We start from the raw sequence: 15,080 nt of genomic DNA, 5'->3' as shown, positions 1-15,080 counted from the left end.
TTGCATTCAACAACATATCTTCCAACTTAAAAAAAGACATGTCAAACAGGCATGTTTTGTCCCTAGACCATCATCGGTGTCTGTCACTCAGGTATTCAGGTAAATTAGATATACTGTCAAGTGGGATTTTTCTTTTTACACATTACCCCAAGTCTCTAGATTATTACACATCTCCTAGAAACTTTCTAAAAACTGTGTTTGATAATATTGTTGTCCTCCCAGCCAAACAAAGCTTACCTTTAACATGGAGAAACTCAGAGCCACATCTAATCCCCATAGGAATTATAGAGGATTTTAGCTAGGCCCCTGTGTGAGAAACCTCAGGGAGCACAGCTGGAGCCTCCTCAGAAGACAAGAGCATCATCAGATGTCTCGCGGAGAGTGCTCTCACGGGGACAGACAGGATTTCGGCACTGAGAAAAAAGTAGTCCACCTACATGTGCACCGACCACTTGTCTTACATAATGCATTTTGGGCTAACACTAACAGACTATTTTTTCTCCTGCTATAATAATTTCAATGATATTTGTTGAATGTTTCAGACATTTGAATTCACTAATTATCTGCACACAACGTCTACAGTATTTGTGATTCATTGGTAACATACCTGCATGTCGGGCTGAGGGAAAGTATGAGTCGGACGGTCATAGAGATTTAGAATGAAAAGGCACCATACAATTGGACATTCCGATAATGTCTGACCGCCTTTTTCCTATTAATGCAAAGCTTAGTATATGTGTAGTTTGGCTAGTGGTGGTCAGGAAAGCCATCCTTTCAATAAGACAAACCCACCACCACAGAAAATCCTTCTACTGTACCCACAGTTAAGTGGCTTGCATAAACTTCACACTCAGATAAACCTGACACTTTAATGATGTGTGAGAAAGAGCCATTTCTGCACGGTGTGAATGAACGTCCTAATCCACGGATGGGAGCAGAGTAGGCATGATGGAAGCACCACTGTCAAAAAATTCTGTAGTTGATTAAATATGACTCCAGTGAATTTAACTGCTTCTATTTAACATTGTGTGATGTGATATTGGTGAGCTCAATGACAGAATTGCTACAATTGCAGCAATTCAGATAGTTAGTCTCAACCATAGACTGCATATAGAACATACAGTCTATGGTCTCAACACAATATTTGACTTTAGGCTTGAATTATTATGACCGCCCGGCACCAAGCAGCTGATCATATAGGTTTAGTCAATTTTTTTTTTTTTTTTTTTTTTTTAGCATGCCCAAATTTCCGTCAATGAGTCCCAGGACACTGAAAGACCGAGGTATTACTAAAACTTGGTGGGCATGTAACCCCACATGGATAGCATGGAACCATCGTTTTTTCGTTTTGATCTGTAACCCCCGCTTTGACTGGACCCCGAAAGGGAGGGTAGGGCAGACAGTTTTCTGTGAATATCTCGAAAACCGTGGGGTTTAGGAGGACCATTTTTTTGTATGTTGATCTCAAGGGGCCATGTCAACCCATTCCATAACCACTCATTTCATGTATAGCGCCACCTAGTTAAACACAAAAAGTAAAAATGAGGTGTTGTAATTGAAGGTATCTGTGACCTAACATAGTCAAAACTGCACGAAATTGGAAGTGTATGATCATTATGACACCCTCTGTATGCACGCCAAGTTTTGTGGAATTCCGTTCATGGGGGCCACACAATAAATTAATTTATGTTACTATACACCAACTGGCCTGTAGGTGGCGGAGACAGTTTTCTGTGAATATCTCGAGAACCGTAGGGCCTAGGAGGTCCATCTTTTTTATGTATGTTGGTCTTAAGGGGCATGTCAACCCATCCCATTACCACTTATTTCATGTATAGCGCCACCTAGTTAAAAATGAAAAAAGCAAAAAAATTGGTGTTTTCATCACAATATCTCTGGCTGACAAGGTCAAAACTGCACAAAATTAAAAGTGTAGGATCATTATGACACCCTCCGAATGCATGCCAGTTTTGTGTACTTTTCGTTCATGGGGGCCTTACAATAAAATAATTTATGTGTACATTTAGTGACATACACCAACAAGGATTCCGGGACACTGAAAGACCGTACACGAAACTTGGTGGGCATGTACCCCCACATGGATAGCATGGAACCGTCTATTTTCGTTTTGATCTGTAGCCCCCTGGCTGGACTGGACCCCCGAAAAGGTAGGGGCAGACACAGTTCTCTGTGAATATCTTGAGAACTGTAGGGCCTAGGATGACCATTTTTTTCCCGTATGTTTGCCTCCAGGGGTCATGTTAACCCATTTCATGTGCACAAACATGTGCACAAACAGATACAAACACACACATTCACATACATGTCACAACAAATGTCACAGGAACAAACACACACACACACGACACACACACACACACACACACACACACACACACACATATAACATAAACATAACACAAACAATCAAGAATTTCTCAGAATTATAAACAGGCAAGATGGAGGTGGGGTTGTATAAAATGAATTTTACATGTGAAATCTATGAACATGTTTTGGTACTTGTTGTCTAGCAGATACCAGTGAGAATTGAGTGTGGATAATGCAATTTAGTGAGACAGTTAGAATCATATAGGCCTTTCAGCGTGATTTCTTTTTGTGGAAAATATGTGCTGGACTGGGCGGCGGTTATATTTTGTACCGCTCTGCGGTACATCTAGTTAATACTATAATAATGGAAATAATAGATTAATCCCTGTACTGTAGTTTACTTTATATTAGAGAATAACCTCATGTGGATAGGAGGGAGGGAGTAGTGATATTAGCTGAATACGAGCAGAGAGGGGCATCTTGATGTGAACTCTAAACCACACTTTAGAATGGGATTAAGCGGTCTTAAATGAAGTGAGTTTAACAGTGTTATGTTGAATGATATACTATGTTTAAACAGTCTATTCTGTTGGTGAGATCAATGTCACCACACCAGACGTGACTTCACTGTATAAAGTAGGGATGTAACAATTACCGGTATAATGGTAAACCGCAATAAAAATGTTGACGATAATAATTACCATTTTCATTTCAAACATCATGATTATCACTGTTGATTACCGCAGTGTGGAAACCGTGTGTTTAATCCTTCCCAGCTTCATCCGAGCCTGCTTTTGACATACAGTAGGCCTGGTACAATGGAACAAAACTGGTACCCTACTGATTCTGTTGTCTAATTGATGGTTTTAACTTCTGATTGGATTAGGCTACACCTGATTTTAAAAGGCAGAACGTTTTCACCCAAAATGTGCACTGTATCATGTAGCCACTCTGCGTCTTTTTATGTTCACGTCCACATTAAATCCATTCCACTCACGTTAGCAGGAGAATACAGTAGCCTAAAGTTTTTTTTTGAACGCTTACTTTGGTCTCACTCATTGCATCCAAATAACAGAAATAGCAAACTCCAAGTTATGGTAGGGTAAGTTAAGCCACTAGAAACTATTTCAGCTTGTGTAGGCCTATCAGTGCTTTCTGAACATACTGAACACACTTTTAGAAATACCATGATAATACCGAAAACCGTGATCATTTTGGTCACTATAACCGTGAGGTTAAATTTTCATACCGTTACATCCCTAGTATAAAGTATCAAGTTTATTGCAGTCATTGCTACAGATGCAGAGCATGGTGAGGTGCTCAAGAGAGTGAGTGTCATGGTGAAGGTGCAAAAGTAGTCCAACAGTAGTCCTGTAGTTCTGTGTGTATGGTAAGGTGCTCAAGAGAGTGAGTGTCATGGTGAAGGTGCAAAACGTAGTCCAACAGTAGTCCTTTAGTTATGTGTGCATGGTAAGGTGCAAATAGTCAAGAGAGTGAGTGTCATGGTGAAGGTGCAAAAAGTAGTCCAACATTAGTCCAACAGTGCAATAATAAGGTCTAGAGACCAGCATAAATACAATGGACAAATAGGAGAGTAAAGTATAATGTAGACAAGGTAATATAAAAAACTATAAAAAACTATGTCAGTGCAAGAACAGGTTAATAGGGTTACAGCCATTCGGTATTGTAGCAGAAGCCATTGATCATGTGTGCTAATATAGCATGAAAAACAGTGAGCAGGAAAAAAACAGTAGTAAAACATTAGGCTGTGGACATTAGTAAAACAGCAGTAAAACAGTAGTGGGCAGTCAGTACTCAAACATGGAGAAGGTGGAGAGGCAGACAGACTATGCAGAGAAGTCTATCTCTCCTCTTCCCTTTAGTGAAGCATTGAACAGTTCAATGGCCCTGGGGACAAAATGACTTCCCTCAGCCTTTCAGTTGTGCATGGCAGTGAGCGAAGTCTCCAGCTGATCAAGCTCTTTTTGCTTTTTAATAGTGCTGTAGAGTGGATGGCATTCATTGTCCAAGATGTTGATCAGTTTGTTCAGGGTCCTTTTTGTCAGATATTGAAGTGATGCACTCCAGTTCAGCTCCCACTACAGAGCCAGCCTTCCTTACCAGCCTGTCAAGTCAGCCCAGCATCCTTCTTCTTTGTGCTTCCTCCCCAGCATACCACGGCATAGAAGGGGGCTGGCCACAACAGACTGGTAGAACATCCTGAGGAGCTTGCTGCACACATTGAAGGACCCATAGCCTCCTCAAGAAGTACAGCCTGCTCTGCCCTTTCTTGTAGAGTGCATCAGTGTTGGCTGACCAGTCCAGTTTATTGTCCAGGTGGAGACCCAGATACTTGTAGGTGCTTACCACCTTCACATTGACCCCATCAATGGAGACTGGTAGCAGAGCGGGCTTAGACCTGGAAATCCACCACCATCTCCTTGGTCTTTGAAGTGTTGAGTTGAAGGTGATTGAGTTTAGCCTGGCGAGCCAGACCCACATTAAAATGTAGGGTCTGGGCACTCACCGCTCGCAGTGCTCAGTCGAGGGGGGATAATCAGTTGTCTTTCAAATTCCCTCTGCACGCAATAGGACAGCGGCCTATGAGTCCCATCGTTCCCACCAAGCCCGAGCTAGTTGGCTAGTTCAAGCGTTTGCCAACTTAATAAAAAGCTTAACTTCGTGTCACACTGTTCGCCAACAGCAACATCCATCTTATTTGTTTTCAAGTAGCAGGGAATTCAAGCCAAACCGTTTGCAACTCTGCCATCAATCATTATGTTAAGCCACCTAGCGACTCTATACACGATTTCATTGGCCTGATTGAGTTTGATTTCTGGAGCTCACAAGCCAGCGGAGAGTTGCTAGACTAGCCCTGCTAGTGGCGTCTAGATTTCTAGGCTAGATTGAGTTTGCACCAGTGCACAAAGTCTTCCACCAGGCTCCTGTACTCCTCATCTTGCTCGTCCCTGATACACCCCACAATTGCAGTATCGTCAGAAAACTTCTGCATGTGGCATGACTCGGTGTTGTAGCAGAAGTCAGATGTGTACAGGGTGAACAGGACTGGAGAGAGCACAGTTCCCCTGTGGCGCTCCGGTGCTGCTGATCACAGTGTCAGAGAGACATTTCTTCAGTTCGCCGAACTGTGGTCGCCGTCAGGTAGTCTGTAATCCAGGTTACCAGGTGGCGTCCACACCCATCTGCAAAGCTTGTCTCCCAGTCTGAGGGGGTTGGATGGTGTTAAAAGCACTTGAGAAATCAAAGAACATGATTCTCACAGCACTATTCCCCTTGTCCAGGTGGGAATGAGTCCTGTGTAGAAGATAAGTGATGGCATCGTCCACGCCCACTTTCTCCTGGTATGCAAACTGTAACGGGTCTAGTGCATGGCGTACCTGGGGTCTGAGCATACCTAGGACCAGTCGCTCCAGTGTCTTCATCACATGTGATGTTAGAGCGACAGGCCTGAAGTCATTAAGCTCACTGGGGTGTGGCTTCTTAGGGACGGGGGTGAGACATGATGTCTTCCACAGTGATAGTTTACCATAGATTCCCCATTACTTGGTATTTACCCATAGATGACCCCAAAAGCCCAGAATAAAGTGCTATACACAATAAAGTGCTATGGGCAATAAATATGAGGTATATAGGATGATAATGCTGGGGGGGTCAGGGAAAAGTGCAATGAGGGGATGTTGCAGAAATGCAAAGTCTACAGTTATAGTTATAGAAATGCAAAGTACACAGTTATAGCTTGAGGGGAAATAGAGTGTTATGCAGTAGTGCAATAGTGGGATCAGTGTGTGTAAGAACATTATGGATCTAATCTAATTAGCTACCCTGACACTCCTGGTACACTCACTGTACCTTACAGCATCACCACAGTGACACAGTAAAAACGAGGATTGGGCCATATGATAACACTAGAGTTATACGAGGATAGGGCCGTATGAGCCGGAGTTATATGAGGATAGGGCCGTATGAGCCGAAGTTAAACGAGGATAGGGCCGTATGAGCCGAAGTTAAACAAGGATAGGGCCGTATGAACTGGAGTTAAACGAGGATAGGGACATGAGCTGGAGTTAAACGAGGATAGGGCCGTATAAGCAGGAGTTATACGAGCTGGGAAAGAGAAAGAATTGGAGCAGAATAGTGTCTCTTGATGTCCACTTTAAACTGCCCTTCAGAATGCACTTCAAACACAGCCGACTTCAATTTTAGCCAAATCCACAAATTACAAAGCTACGCCCACAGGGCTTCTCTCTGAAGCCCATCTCTATCAGGTTTAATCAAAACCATCTACACTTAGTGAGCCTCATCTACAGAAGGCGGAGACATTTCCAACTCATCTAATCTTCCCCACCCACACGGAAGAAGCCCCTCACCCACAGGCGGTCTCCCATCATACCACATTTGCCCGGCCCTGCAAGGTCACCCCAGATATAGTCTCACTGGACCAGTGTTGAATTTGGCACTTTGTGGTGATGAGAGATCCTATTCTCCAGGCATTCGGTGGATAGAACCTCCTTCAATAGGCGTTCAGTCTCCTCCTCCCTTTGGAGAGGGTTGGAAATCATCATAACTTCTGGAAGGGTTCCCACCTATCTACATCTCCCCATGGCTGTCTTCTCCATTGACAGTATATTAGATTTATACTGAATATGTTTCACTAAATGAGACCGAGGCAGCTGTAGGTGTTGGATGCTAACACAACCTGTCACTATGTGGGAAAGAACTGTGTTCCCATTGATCTACGGTCAAGCCCCAAGCCCCCCATATCCATAAAAAAATTGTCTGTAAATGGCTTAAGCATGAGAGAAAAATTATACATTGCACTAGAAATATAAATGAACTATCTATCTATATGTTTGTATTAAACACAATCTTGGAATGTGTATGAATAACTATGTGCTTAACTGTAGAAATTAAAGGTACATGTAGCCATAGAGCATAGACATAGCATGGGCAGCCATGGCCTACTGGTTAGTGCTTCGGACTTGTAACCAGAGGGTTGCCGGTTCGAACCCTGACCAGTAGGCACAGCTAAAATGCCCTTGAGCAAGGCACCTAACCCCTCACTACTCCCCGAGCGCCGCTGTTGTTGCAGGCAGCTCACTGCGCCAGGATTAGTGTGTGCTTCACTTCACTGTGTGTTCACTCTGTGCTGAGTGTGTTTCACTAATTCACGGATTGGGATAAATGCAGAGACAAAAAAAGTATATATACTTATACTTAGACGTAGCGAGTCGCTAACTAGAGAATCAGCCATGCAACTTCAAGAACAGCGGCCCAAAGAATCATGAAACATTACCTTAACAGTAGATATAGCTCGTAGTGCGTGTTAGGTGTATTAGGTTGTTAGAAGGGTTACGAAAAGCTTTGCGCTGCACTGGGATGTTCTTTCATGCCACACTCATCTCGGTCATACTAGCTGTAATTAGTGTGATGCATTCTAGGGTGTGTTCCTCTCGTTGGACAGTCCACTCATGCATTTTTAACTTGTCCATGAAATTCACTGGCTCCTGATACTCCACATTAAAGCCAGACAATGCCACTATTGATTTAATTTGGCTGACCGGGGCCAACTCTTTCTATTGTGCATAAATAAATTACAACCGCAATCTTCCCAGCTGTTCAAATATTCATCATGCTACTGCATCATTTTCCACCAGCAAAACAATTAGTTACAGCAACTACAAAAGGTCCATGGCGCTGCACTACAAAGCAAATCAGTGTGTGGGTGATGACAGCTGTTATTTTGTGTGTGTTTGGTTTCTGGTGGCCAAAGTTTGAGGGATGTGAGGGATGTTTTCATGACAGTCACAGTTGTCTATAGGGTTCGACTGGTACTCAGAAGGTTGCTGGTTCAAATCCCAGATGGTCACTTGATGTTGCACGTTGTCCCATCCAGAGGTCATTATTACCCCATTAGCCTCCCATGCCTAGGAGAGGATTCTCTCTCTCTCTCTACAATATACTTATTCACTTCACTAGTGCTCTATATAGTGAATAACGCAACTGTAATGCTGATAGTAGTGGACTAGTGAATGGGTGTTCCAATCCAAACACAGATTTTATCCTATAGATCACCAAGTTCAACATCCACACACACACTAATAAGACCCCCAAGTGCAGTCTTCAGTCATCCCCACACTGCATGGACTCTGCATGGTGTTTGCGCTTTCACACCCAGATAAAAATAAACACATAGGATGTCTCAGTAAATCAACAACTGAATTATGTTTGCATGTTCTGTCTATGTTACGTAACCATTGCATCACTTGCTTGCACTCTCGCCCTCCCCATGATAAAGTGCCTGAAGGGTCCGCTGTCAGAGAGGGGGCAAGCCTACAGAAATAGCAGGAGGCTCAGGCCACGTTGGATCTGCTCAAACTAGACAGGCTGCTGAGTCTGACAGCATGTCCGTTTGGCATTAGGCGTCTCTTCAACTCACGTCTCCGCATGGCGGAATCACAGATCTCTTTGGTTTGTTGCTTCCTCTGCACTGACCGCTACGCTAATGAACACACACACACACAGACACACGTGGGAAGATAGGAAGCTAGACATGCAAAAACACACACACACGACACGACCACACACAAACATATGAATGCAAGAACGACACACACATGTGATCACACACATGCACACAGACTCAAAAACACTATAGGCTGTTTCCTCTCACTGGCTCTTTTGCCACATTTGACTGCTCTCGCTCTCTCTCCCTGTCTCTCTCTCTCCCTCTCTCCCGTCCTCTCCCTCTTTCACTCTTTTTGTCTTTCCTCTAGTGTGATACTGTTCTTCCGGTCATATGCATAATTAGCATCTGCATGGGCGAGAAGGGTAGCAGCTACAGGGGGGGTGCAGAGAGCCAAGAGTGCTGTGAGGTCAGGGCAAAAGAGGAGGGAGTCTCTCTCTCTCTCTGTGTGTGTGTGTGTGTGTAAGGGAATTTTGAGTTTGTGTGTTGCTAGAGGGGTTATGCCAGGCTAAGAAGAGACATGAGTCGAGAGGGCTCTGTGTGTAGAGGACAGGGGGGGGCTTCTTTATGTGTGTGTGATTTAAAGGATGTTTATTTACGATGGGATTCAGAAAGTTCATGTTTGGAAGTGGGGTTATGCAGAGTGTTGAGAGGACATGATGTGTGTTGTTCATATCTACCTATAGAGATAGCACCCCTTTTGTGGTCGCGACCTATTGGTTTTTAATGTACAAAAAGATGCAAACAGCAAAGTAAAGGGAGTATTAAGCCTTATTCACCACGGGCGCCATTGTTTAAACCAAAACGAGGCTACAGGGGACACTTACTATATAATTAATGCCACCTACAGGTGAATGCATAGAACATAACAATCCTATGGTTTGTGTACCCTGTAGCCTCGTTTTAGCAGCCAATGGCCGCCATGTGAATAAGGCGAATTGAGAGTGTTCTTGATTGAGATTGAGTTTTCCTGATAAACAAAAATATATTTTAGTACCATCCCTGACCATTGCTGATTAGCCATTGCTGTTCTTTTCTACTGCAGCAATATTGTAGAAAGGCTTTAACTTATTTAATATGCAATTCAATACAAGTCAAATCTATTAAATCAAGTTTGCAAGACTTCCAATTTCCTCATCAAAGTAACAAATCAGAACATTCTAGATATTGTTCATATTTCCATTTGTTGCCTCGACCGCATTTAATGAAAACATGGTAATTTTGAGTTTAAGTATAGTATAAGTATATATATATATATATCCCGTGAGGGAAACTTGGTCTCTGCATTTATCCCAATCCGTGAATTAGTGACACACACACAGTGAGGTGAAGCACACACTAATCCCAGCGCAGTGAGCTGCCTGCATCAACAGCGGCGCTCGGGGAGCAGTGAGGGGTTAGGTGCCTTGCTCAAGGGCACTTCAGCCGTGCCTACTGGTCGGGGTTCGAACCGGCAACCCTCCGGTTACAGGTCCGAAGTGCTTACCAGTAGGCCACTCAGTTTTCCAATGAGCAGCAATACTGTGTGTGCTCATGCAGGCGGTCTGTACATTTGATAACGACAATCTGGAGAGGGCGCTTTTGTCTTCAGCAACAGATTGTATAAGGTTGACAAGAGGTTGCGATATGGTGAGGGACAGGTCGTGTTGCGCTATGAAAGAACATGCGTAGCCTACTTTCTAAACGTAAAAACGGTCAGTCATAGATAAACGTAGCTGTCGTGGTGGCTAGTTGCACCAGGTGGGGAAGATGTCCTGAAGTGCACGAACGTTAACCTTCTGGCGGTCTTGGTGGCGTACTAAAACGTTTTCCTATTGCATCCATAAACAATTTTCTTGTAGCAAACCGCGCAAAAGCAAACCCCTGGCACTTTAATTTCTTTACACCATGGCTTGTTAGTTCTCCCCCATTTCCAACAGCCGCCCATCTCCATTTATTTTTAACTTTTGACACCTGCCTTCCTTTAGCAACGCATCCATGACAGCTAGTGGCCTTGCCAAATAGACGCACACAAATGACGCTAATATGCGAGGTTCTGGTAGGCCTACTGGTTATGGTTTTGTGCTATAAATTAATAATATTTTATAGCAAAGTTTTAAGTTGACTATTTTAATTGCATGGTTATTTTTGTCAACATACACTCACAACCTACTGTCTAAAAGTGAGGCCTAAGCAAAATAGGCTACAAGGCTGTGCGTCAAACACGATTGACCCCCTTACTAAACAGTTCGCGATGATGACAATATTATTATTATTTTATGTTAACACGCTCAGTCAAAACCTTCCGTCGCAAATTGTGAAAAACATTGTTGTACATGTCATAACAGATGGGATAATAAATTGCATAGGCTACGGTTTCTATTGCGTCGCTGTACATAATGTTAGTTGCATTGATTAAAAACTGTAACAACAGACCTCTCAAGTCTCGCATTTCAATGACTTCACACGCTCACACGCCACACATGGCATTTCTCACTCCGAGACATTATTAACTTGCCCGCACAGAAATTTCTAAGGGCTATATTTTACAAACGTGTCACACAACGTTGCTGTCTGGAGATGGAAGAGAACAGGATAATCAGGTAATAACTTCATTCATTTCAATCTCTCATTAGTTACTATAGTTTTCCTACTCGTTGTTTAAGAACAATTTAAGTGTTCGTTTGAATAGTATAGCTTATTGCATAGCCTATTGTTATAGGTCACTTTTAAAATCGTGTCATATTATATAATTATATCCTGGCCATGGATGCATTAATCATTGCATCTGTATTCAAAAATGTCGTAAAAAGCAATTAAGCATAATCTCATTCACCCTGAGAGGAAAGCCCCCTAAAAGGTCCAGGTTAGTGGATGCTCAGAGGTGGTGAAAAGGCCCATTATTGAATTGTTAGTGCCATGTGTCCAATCTTTTCTTTTGCAAATCTGAGCAATTAAAAATTATACTTTTGCCCCATTTTGACTTAGGAGGGCATTGCTCCTATATACTTTAGCCAATAATCAAATGCCTGCTCTCTTTTGGAAAGCTGAGGCACTGTTGGAAAACAATTAGAATAACTGTGTGATGTACTGACACAAAGTTACAAAGGCTAGATTATTCTTTTCTTTTTCTACCGGATAACAAGCACCTTTGAACTGACCACATTTCAGTCCTCTAGGTCTTGACTTGATATGACTTGAGTCCTAGCATTAGGTCTTGTCATGCTGTGTGCAAAAGTAGATCAATATAGAATGACAACATGAGTACTTTAGACCATTATTTGCCAAGGTATACTTGTGCATTTTGTAAAATGCCCCATGAAAACTCCCCATAGGACTTTGGGTTATCCAAAATGCATACTGGCAATCAAATGCTTACTGCATATGAACCCCTTATAAGTATAATCTTGGCCTCAAATGAAAGGTAATACTCTGAAGTTTCATGCTTGCATTTGGATTGTAGGCTACTTCAGGTTCTGATATGACTACACTAAATGTGGAATAATTACAAAAAATACAAATCTATACAATTTATATTTCAATTCAATTGGTGTGTATAAGATGGGCTATATTTCTGCACAACTAATATTGGATCAACTGGTAACCGACCTGGGGCTGGTGTATGCTAGCTGGTGATGCTAGTTGCGCGTGTAAATCCTCACACCCCTAACCTTAAGAACGGCTCTAACCGCTGAGTTGGAAGCTTGGGGCTTTAGCTCAGTGGTTAGAGCGCTCGACTCCCATGCCGGTGTGTGTTGAGGTGGCGGGTTCAAGGGCCGTGAGCGGCTGACGAAACGACCTCTGTTACACTGGAACATCTGAATGCAACAGCAACAAAAAGTTGTAGTGTTACAGTTTTTTACAACTGTTTACACAAGTTTTCAAAACTCTGTGTCTGTTTTTCAAAACTCCACACACAAAACCAACAATCGCTCACTCAAAATGCAAAATGCCTCAAATCTCCAGCAAAATGACACACAACTTTTAAAATGTCATAAACACATCTTTAAATCAAACATTCACCTCACATTACAAACACTTTTGTCATAATATGACCTTTTGGATACATCATGTACACACTGTTGCTCAAAAACTAACGCTCTTTCGTCTTTCATAGACTTTATGTATTTCCATACAATAGTGAAAGTTAAGGTATCTACAGAGAGAAGTTGAAATACACCGTAAAAACGCAAGCAATATTGAAACAAAAAATAGTGATTTTTCCCCAAATAATTTGCTGTTGCGAATACAGTATTTTACAGCCAACAAGAACAAAGCAAAGCAAAATACAGTACAATGACCACCAGATGAACATGGAGTTCTGAAAAAAATGATTTTGCCTATGGAAATGACTGACTACTATCAAATGACTTTGCTTTTTCTAAAGAAAAGTGTGTGTGTGTGTGCGTGTGTATATGCGTGTGTGTGTGTCTGTGTGTGTGTGTGTGTGGGGGGGGGGGTGGAGTGGTTATGTATGTATTCATAGACACAAAAATATAGTAAAAAAGACAAGTTTTACTGTACATAAAGTCGACGAGTTGTAGAACATTCCTTTCAAAGTATTATATCTGCATTGGTTCTGAACATTTCAACCGGAAATCCTCTAGAGCCAGATTGAAAGGGTCCATACCTACATATAGAGTATATCTACTGTATTCATAGGCCTATACTAAGGCAATGATTGGATGGTGTTCCGTAAAGTAAGGAGTGTTTACACATGTGAAAAGAGAGAGTGAAGCACTGGTGATTTAGTGTAGCATTTTGATGGGTTGTGTTTGAAAAACGAAATCAAGTTACTTCCTGTTAGATTTTTGTGTGTTAAGTAGAAAATTGTGTGTGGTGTTTTGCTAAATGTGTTTTAGTACATTGAAAACTGAGTCAAACATTGAGAATTATGTATGGTTTTGCAGATTTGGTGTGGGGTTATGATGTTTGGAAGACAAGTTTAGAAAATTGTGTGACAAGCAAAGATTTGTGTAAGCAGTTGAAAAAAACTGTATTAATGAAACATTCTCGCAACCAACCCGTCTGGCAGCCACCCCTTTAACCCTCGGAGGGGATCTCACTCTTGCCTGTCCTCAAAACTTGAGAGCCCTGGTTAGTAACAATAATAGTAGCCTACATCGGGTGGCATGCTGGCTATCTGTTCAAGTCATAGGTGACACCCAAAATGAATGACCTCCCCTGACAAGAGTTCGCGATAGTAAGAAATTGTCTACATTGATGCACAGAAAGAACACAGCCTACGCTTCTTCTGAATTCGCACATAGAGCTCACAATATCATATCCAAAAAAGTTAAACGGATTGGCCAACCTCATCAGCTGTCTCGATTGTGTCACTATAATCCAACTTTTAGACCGTTATTAGTCCTCCATACGTGTTCTTTTTTTAAGCAAACGCCCCAGGCCAATGAGACAAGCGTGTAGCTAGCCTACAACATAAACAAAGCGAAACTCATGGCTGACGTAGGCTATATCTTCTTCAGCGGTCACTGATTGAGACACAGAAAGTTCTCAAGAATTAGGTCTTTAAACATTTACCATCACACACATTAATTAATCGGACCTAATATTTGTAGTCGCCTTAAAAAAGGAAAAGGTGATAGCCCCCTCCTAATTTTTTTCTTTTTTCTCATCGTATCTGCATCGATCTCAAATATGACATTTCTAAAATCAAATTGACGGAAATCCGTCGTACGACGGAAAACTTTAATCCTTGGTGTACGTGCGTACGGGGGAGAGGGAGCAGTTGCTAGAGGGCATTACCCAGAGACAGTGTGGCATGACTCAGCGCCATTCGCATGGATCTGCAACGTGTTTTATCAAGCATTCAACTTGCCCCAAACAGCCCATGGCAAGACTTCAGCATCCATAAAACACACACACACACAGACACAGACACAGAAACATAGAGAGACAGACAGACAGAGGAAGAGAGAGAGAGACACACACACACACACACACACACACACGCACACAAACAAACACACACTGTGCCATCTATCTGCAAGAGACCACAAACTCTCTCACACATGAGGGTCTGTTCTGCCAGGCCAGCTCACAGCTGACAAAACCAAAAGCCCTCTGACCACCAGCTTCTGCTGCAGTCTCAACCTCCTCAAAGCCTGCGGAAGGACGGCCAGACACTGTCAGACACGGGTTGAAGACACGCTGCACTCGTTGTGTATGTGTGCCACACATAAGGAATATAAAAACAATTTGTCACACCAAATTTACGGAAGCACTCTTTGGAGTGCATGAGCAGCCCCACGATCATAAACGTATGGGG

Source organism: Alosa alosa, chromosome 11 (genome assembly GCF_017589495.1).
Source record: "Alosa alosa isolate M-15738 ecotype Scorff River chromosome 11, AALO_Geno_1.1, whole genome shotgun sequence".
In the NCBI taxonomy this organism is placed as follows: Eukaryota; Metazoa; Chordata; class Actinopteri; order Clupeiformes; family Clupeidae; genus Alosa; species Alosa alosa.
Note: the sequence above shows the minus strand (reverse complement) of the source record.